The sequence below is a fragment of the Podarcis pityusensis genome (genome assembly GCF_964106645.2).
Source record: "Podarcis pityusensis genome assembly, chromosome: 3".
NCBI classification, from domain to species: Eukaryota; Metazoa; Chordata; class Lepidosauria; order Squamata; family Lacertidae; genus Podarcis; species Podarcis pityusensis.
Window position 1 is genome coordinate 31,911,117 of NC_138026.1, and position 6,000 is coordinate 31,917,116.

At 53.9% G+C, this 6,000-nt stretch overlaps 1 protein-coding gene across 2 annotated transcripts in view; it reads right to left on the reverse strand.

The window, feature by feature from the left end:
* The window catches only part of ELOVL5 (ELOVL fatty acid elongase 5), a 64,679-nt gene extending 60,953 nt beyond the window's left edge, over positions 1 to 3,726 (reverse strand). Inside the window, exon 1 of one of the 2 annotated variants that reach the window (XM_080998057.1) lies at positions 3,589 to 3,726. The gene's annotated coding sequence lies outside the window, so the exon portion shown is untranslated. Of the gene's footprint in view, positions 1 to 2,591; positions 2,758 to 3,588 lie in introns of those variants that run through there. The other variant, XM_080998056.1, reaches the window with a different exon arrangement.
* Between the last annotated feature and the right edge of the window lie 2,274 nt (positions 3,727 to 6,000).

Here is a 6,000-nt window from a genome sequence, read left to right on the forward strand (position 1 = left end):
TAGGGATGCTTCATCACCAACACATTTGTCTAGTCAAAGATTCCAAGCTGCTTTGCATAATTCCCCAGAGTGAAAAAAAAACAAGCAACTCCTATTTCAGCTGCTCTGGAGTTTCCCCTGCCTTTTCCAAGGCACAGAACCACAATCAAGTGGGACTGAAGAGTTCCATAAAAACAACCACATCCATTTGCTTTTGTGAGGACAGATAAACTTTGCTTCCAAACTCTACATCTAATTAAGTCACCCTTGTTTGAGATAAGAAGGGATTCTCTTTGATTGAAAGCCATTGACTATGATGTTATGTGAGTTGGGAGTGTTTTTGTGTGTGTGTGGTTTTTTACACCTTCCACTGAAGCAGAGAAGAGGCTTGCCCAACCCTTCAGTGCATACCAGCAAGTCCCTTTGGAGTTCAAATGGAGTCACTCAAAGATAAGCAGGCATAAGATAAGCAGCCTTAGTTTATATTATTTAGGTGTAGTGCACCTGAACACTGGGCCAAAAACAAATGAAGCATTTTTTAGCAGCCTGTTGCCCAAAGAACGTTGCTTCCCATCTAGCTCAACAAAAACTGAACACAGAAAGTTCTCCAACTGAAGTTAGAAAGTTCTCCAATTTCTAACAAAGTATGAAATGTAGCATGAAGGCAGAAGGCTGCCCTTCATACAGTTTAACAAAGCAACTCTATGTATGTTTACATGGAACCAAATCTCCCTGTGTTCAGTGGGGCTTACGTGGAGGGGAGGAGTGCATGGGACTGCACTATATCCAGATGGGATTCAATCACATACAGTACCAGCAAATTCAAGTTGCATAATTAAAGTGGATTTGCATAGCAAAATCAACTTCCTAAAAAAGAAAAGGTGGGGGGAGGTCAGTTTTGTGATAAGAGTGATGGGAAGATGCATGGGTTTGTGATTGCTCAGTGGAATTTTTATACTCGCAAACAAATGGGAAGGAATGCTGAATAAATTGCCAACATTGTTTCACCTCCCTGCAACTTTGTGCAAACAAATAAGAATCAATGCTCAATAAACAGGTCATATGGAAGGGATCCAAATCTCCCCTAGGAACAGGGATGGTTGCCAGGGAAAATTAATAAAAATAAAAATTATTATTCATTGGACTTACTAGTCATGGGGGGTGCTTTAGAAGGAAGAGCTCAATGAAATGCTTAAAAGCAGGAAGAATGTTCTTCTCTGGGAGTTTCAGTGCTGGTCTCTCCTTCCTGAGGAAGGACACACTGTTTTCCTGTAAGGAAGTGGGCCTTTGGGAATGCACTGGTTGCTGTTGGCAGGAGACATCAGCCACTTGGCTACATAACTAGGCTACACAGCCTCCCAAGTGTCGAAGGGGAATCCTGAGCAGAAAGCCAAACTGGAGCAAACTTTCCATTGCAACCCTTCCGTTCTAGCCAAGATTGCTTATCACAGAAGGGCACCAGCATCACTTTGCTCAGCGCAGTGCAAGGCAGGGGGCTTGCAACACACCGGCAGCCAAGTTCAGCTGGGTCGAACAAGCTAGCTGGGTGTATTGGGACACTTTACACAGCACGAACAGACCACAGATTCGCTGGAAGCATTTCGTTTCTGTGCAATTAGACCCTCGCAAGGCAGAGTGTGCACGTCTATTTCGACATGGGTACATGTGGCCGGAAACGGCTTCCCAAGGCGGCGAGATGAGCGCGCTCATCACACGTGAACAAGGACCTGCATCCACAAGAGTTTTCCTGCACGGGGTGGGGAAGAGACCTGCTTGCTCACGCGCCCCGTCCGTCGTTCTCCGACTACGCGGGACCGGGGCTGCAAAGTGACAGCCGGCACACACCAGCACCTCCTTCCCCCGCCAGAAGGATGTTTGTACAAACGCGGAGCTTTTCTCAGCACTTGTTGCCGATCTCTCCCTCCCTCTCTCTCTCTCTCTCTCTCTCTCTCTCTCTGCCCCTGCTGGGCAGAAACCGGCTAGCAGCGAGTTGTTCTGCGAGCCCCAAACATTCTCAAACTCGAGACGGGAGCCGCCTCTTCCGCTGATCGCCCGCAGCAATAACGGGGAAGCGAAAGGCGAGGATGCACGTGGAGCCGCCATCGGGGGCCCCGCCCTAAACCGGTTCTCCTCCCCCCCCGTGTGTGTGTGTGTGTGTGTGTTGCATGGACGGCGGGGAAATAATAGCAACAGCAACAGCCCCGCATCCCCTCGCGCACTGCCATTTGCACGAACACTGCCTAGAATCACCAGCCAGCTCCCTCCATCCTCCCCAGCCGACAGCACGTCGGAGTCGCCCCCTCGGCAAGCCCAGGGCGTCCGTCAGCTGCTTCCAGCTAAGCACCGGTCGCTGCTTGCCTGGGCTGAGGGCGGGCGAGATCCCGGTCCCCGATCCTGCCCCGCGAGCAGAGGATCGGCCGCGCGGGAAAGGAAAGGGAGCCCGCGCCCTCCCTCCCTCTCTCTCTCTCTCTCTCTCTCTCTCTCTCTCTCCTTCTCTTTCCCCTTACAAGGGCAATGGGAGTGTGGGGAGCATCCGCCCAGGAAAAGCAACAGCTTCCCCACCCACCTCGCAGCCGGCGGAGGCCCAGGCTGGCCAAGCGCCGATCCCTTACCTTTTTGCGCGCACTCAGCAGCAGGCAGTTTTAAGGTGGCGATAGATCCCGAGGCAGCATTAAAACCAAAAAATAAATAAAAAAACAGAAGGGGGGCGGAGAGATAGCGGTAAGCAGCAGCAGCAGCCAGCCGGCTCAGTCACGCTGCAGAGGCGGGGAGGGGAAAGGGGCGGGTTCGAGCCTCGGTGCTCAGGCACCGCCAAGGAGGGAAAGAAGGAAGGGGGCGCGATCTCCGGCTAAATTGTGGGCTGACTGTGACGTAACAATCGCGGCGGGAGACAAATGGGAAGAGCTTCTCTGGCGAGAAGGGGCGTTGTGACGCCACGGGGGCTGGGAGAGGGTTAGGGAGGGACAATGGAACGCTCGGCCGGGGGAGTGAAGGCGTGAATGGGGAAGGTTAGAGCCGCCGGGCAGCGCCAGTGCCTGACCTTGAGGCTAGGCTCCTGCGCATATTTGCTCGCAGTTGGCAACAACAAGCCCGCGTTTGTGCATAGTTCTGTGCAGGCGAGTATCCGCCCATAGGGCTTCCTCGCAAGTAAGGCTGATGTGCTTCCCATGCAGAGCTAGGCGCGTTTAACAGCGCGGGTTTCGGTGGGTTTAGGCGCACCTAACTCTGGATTAGGCTCCGTTTAGGAATGAGACCGCCGTCGCGGGTCTCCTGATTTCCAAGCAAATGCGCACGGAATCCCTTGCTCGGCTTTTCCTCTCCTCTCCTTTAAGAGAAATTCTAAGGCTGCGAGCCGCTGGGACATCCAGGGGAAACCCCGAGTTAATTGTGTGGAGGCAGAGTTCTGAATAAACGCACGAGACTGCGCCCTAAAGCTCCCGCGGCATCTGGCAACAGCTCCAGGGGCTCGGGCGGTGAGGAGCCTAAAAGTTTCCAACTTTTGGAGGGGGATTAGCAGCTCATAATAACTAGGAAAGGGCAGAGGAAAAGAAAAGCAAAGCGACACCCTCTTGAAGCGCCCGCGGATCCTAACTAACTAAACAAGCTTACTTGGCAGTGCTGAAGGGCGATTTTTAAATTTTATTTTTGGCACCGTCCTGCTTCGCCTAGGATCAGACGCGCGGCATAGGCTGAGCGGAGCGCTAGCAGGGGAGGCAACCGGGTTGAGCGGTGCTGTGGAAGTCAGAGGCCGGCCGGCGGGGTAGGCGGACCCACACGACAAGTGGGGAAAGGGGAGGGCGGAGAGTTGAGGAAGGGGGGGGGAGTTGGAGGCCAGATTCCGCCACTGGAGTGCGGAGCTATTCCGAAGCAGCTGGGCAGATGGAGCAAGGGGATGCTGGTCGCCTGGAAAGCGCGCAGGTTGCGTAAAGCCTTGCTCTTCACATCCCCCCCTTCCACCCGGTCCCTTCCACGCTGGCTGCAGCCTTGCCCTTCGGCCCCGTGGAGATGGGGGTGGGGGCCGCTGTCGCCCTTGAGTTCCCAGTTGGGACAGATACCTGCGGGGAGGGGGCAGGGAGGAAGAGCGAGACTTGGCTCCCCTTCCTCCCCACCCCGCCTGCCGCCGCCGCACCTCCTCCAGAGCGGAGGGCGGGCCCGGGCTGACTTCGCTTGTTTCTCCAGTGCGCTGCACACCCCAGCCCGCCGCTCACCCCATTTACCCGGCGGCGGAGGTGTCCAATCGGAGCGGCGAGGGGGAGGCGCCTCGGGATTTCGGGTGGGGGGATTCGAGCGCGCTGACCCGGCCACCCGGCACCCGGTTCAGCGGACTCTGGGGCGGAGCGGGGGAATGATGTGGATTTTGGCTAAGGGCGATTGTGGTGCCTGAGAATGAAATAGCTTTAAAGCAACAAAACTACACCCCCCCACACACACTTTTTTTTTTTTTTTGGCATTTCCTGCTTTTGCAAAGCCGGTGTATAAAAGCCCCAGAGGGCACCGATCCGTTTCAAACATTCTGTGCAACGTTCACAGATGTCACAAAAGTTGGAAGCGTTCACACGTGCAGTGAAAAAGTCGTTGCCTCTTCTGTGCCCCCAACGGCGCATCTCTTTTCAGTTAAGCTGTTCAGGAGAGATAAGGAGGAGGGCTCTTGCGTACTTTTACCACCACAACCAAGAGCCGAATGAGGAAATGGAACAGAATATCCTCAGAGTCAACTAAGCCCCAAGGCCTGACATGGCAACACTCACTGCACAATTCAGACGAGAATCCTTCAAGCAAGAGAACAGAGCGGCTTGGAAGCTTCTTTTCTATCCTAGGACTCAGGGCGGGTTATACAGTGGTAGGGTTTGCCAACTTTTTCTGGGCCCATGGGCACATTTGCAAGCTACAGAAACTGTTGTAGGAGTTGCCTGCATGCTGCAAGTGTCCCCTCCCATCTGCAAGTCTCTCCCCCCCCCAAAGTTATTGGCTCCTATTGGCTGTAGCTCAGTGGTAGAACATCTGCTTTGTCCCAAATTCAGTCCTCAGCATTTCCGGGTACAGCTGGGAGAGACTCCTACCAGAAAGCCTGGAGAAGCGCTGCCTGTTACTGTAGATAATACAGTGGTACCTTGGGTTGCATATGCTTCAGGTTACAGACTCCGCTAACTCAGAAATAGTACCTTGGGTTAAGAACTTTGCTTCAGGATGAGAACAGAAATCGTGCTCCGGCGGCGCGGTGGGAATCCCCATTAGCTAAAGTGGTGCTTCAGGTTAAGAACAGTTTCAGGTTAAGAAGAGACCTCCGGAACAAATTAAGTACTTAACCCGAGGTACCACTGTATTGATGTCATGGTGTGGCTGGATGCAGAGGAGTGGTAGGAGGCCCCTAGCTGGGAAACCACCAAGGGAAGAAGGCTCAGAGCCCGGGGAATGGTGGTGGGGTGACAGGCAAGTGGCAAGAGGCAGCAGACTGGAAGGAGGAAGTGTCGGAAGTAGAAGAGGTGACAGGGTTTAGTGAACAGGAAGAGGCTGTGACAGTTCAGATTCTGACTCTGAGTTTCAAGCGGAGGCCAAGAGGCAGTGTGGAGACAGGCTGCAGAAGAATCCAGGGAGTCTCTCCCTCCTGCTGCAACCAGCTGCCTTCCCTTCAGGTCCCCTCGAACTCAGAGAGAAAGGAAGCAGACAGAGCAGAGGGTGGTTGTGCACAGACGCAGCCTGAGACTTCGTGGGAAAGGCCCTGGGGAGGAGTCCTAGGGGGTCACTAGGAAGGTGGGGACCTTCAGTCCTCGCAACTGCTTCATCAGGACAAGACCTCCAGTGTGGTGTAGTGGTTAAGAGCGGTAGTCTCGTAATCTGGGAAACTGGGTTCGCGTCTCCGCTCCTCCACATGCAGCTGCTGGGTGACCTTGGGCCAGCCACACTTCTTTGAAGTCTCTCAGCCCCACTCACCTCACAGAGTGTTTGTTGTGGGGGAGGAAGAGAAAGGAAAATGTTAGCAGCTTTGAGACTCCTTCGGGTAGTGATAAACAGGATATCAAA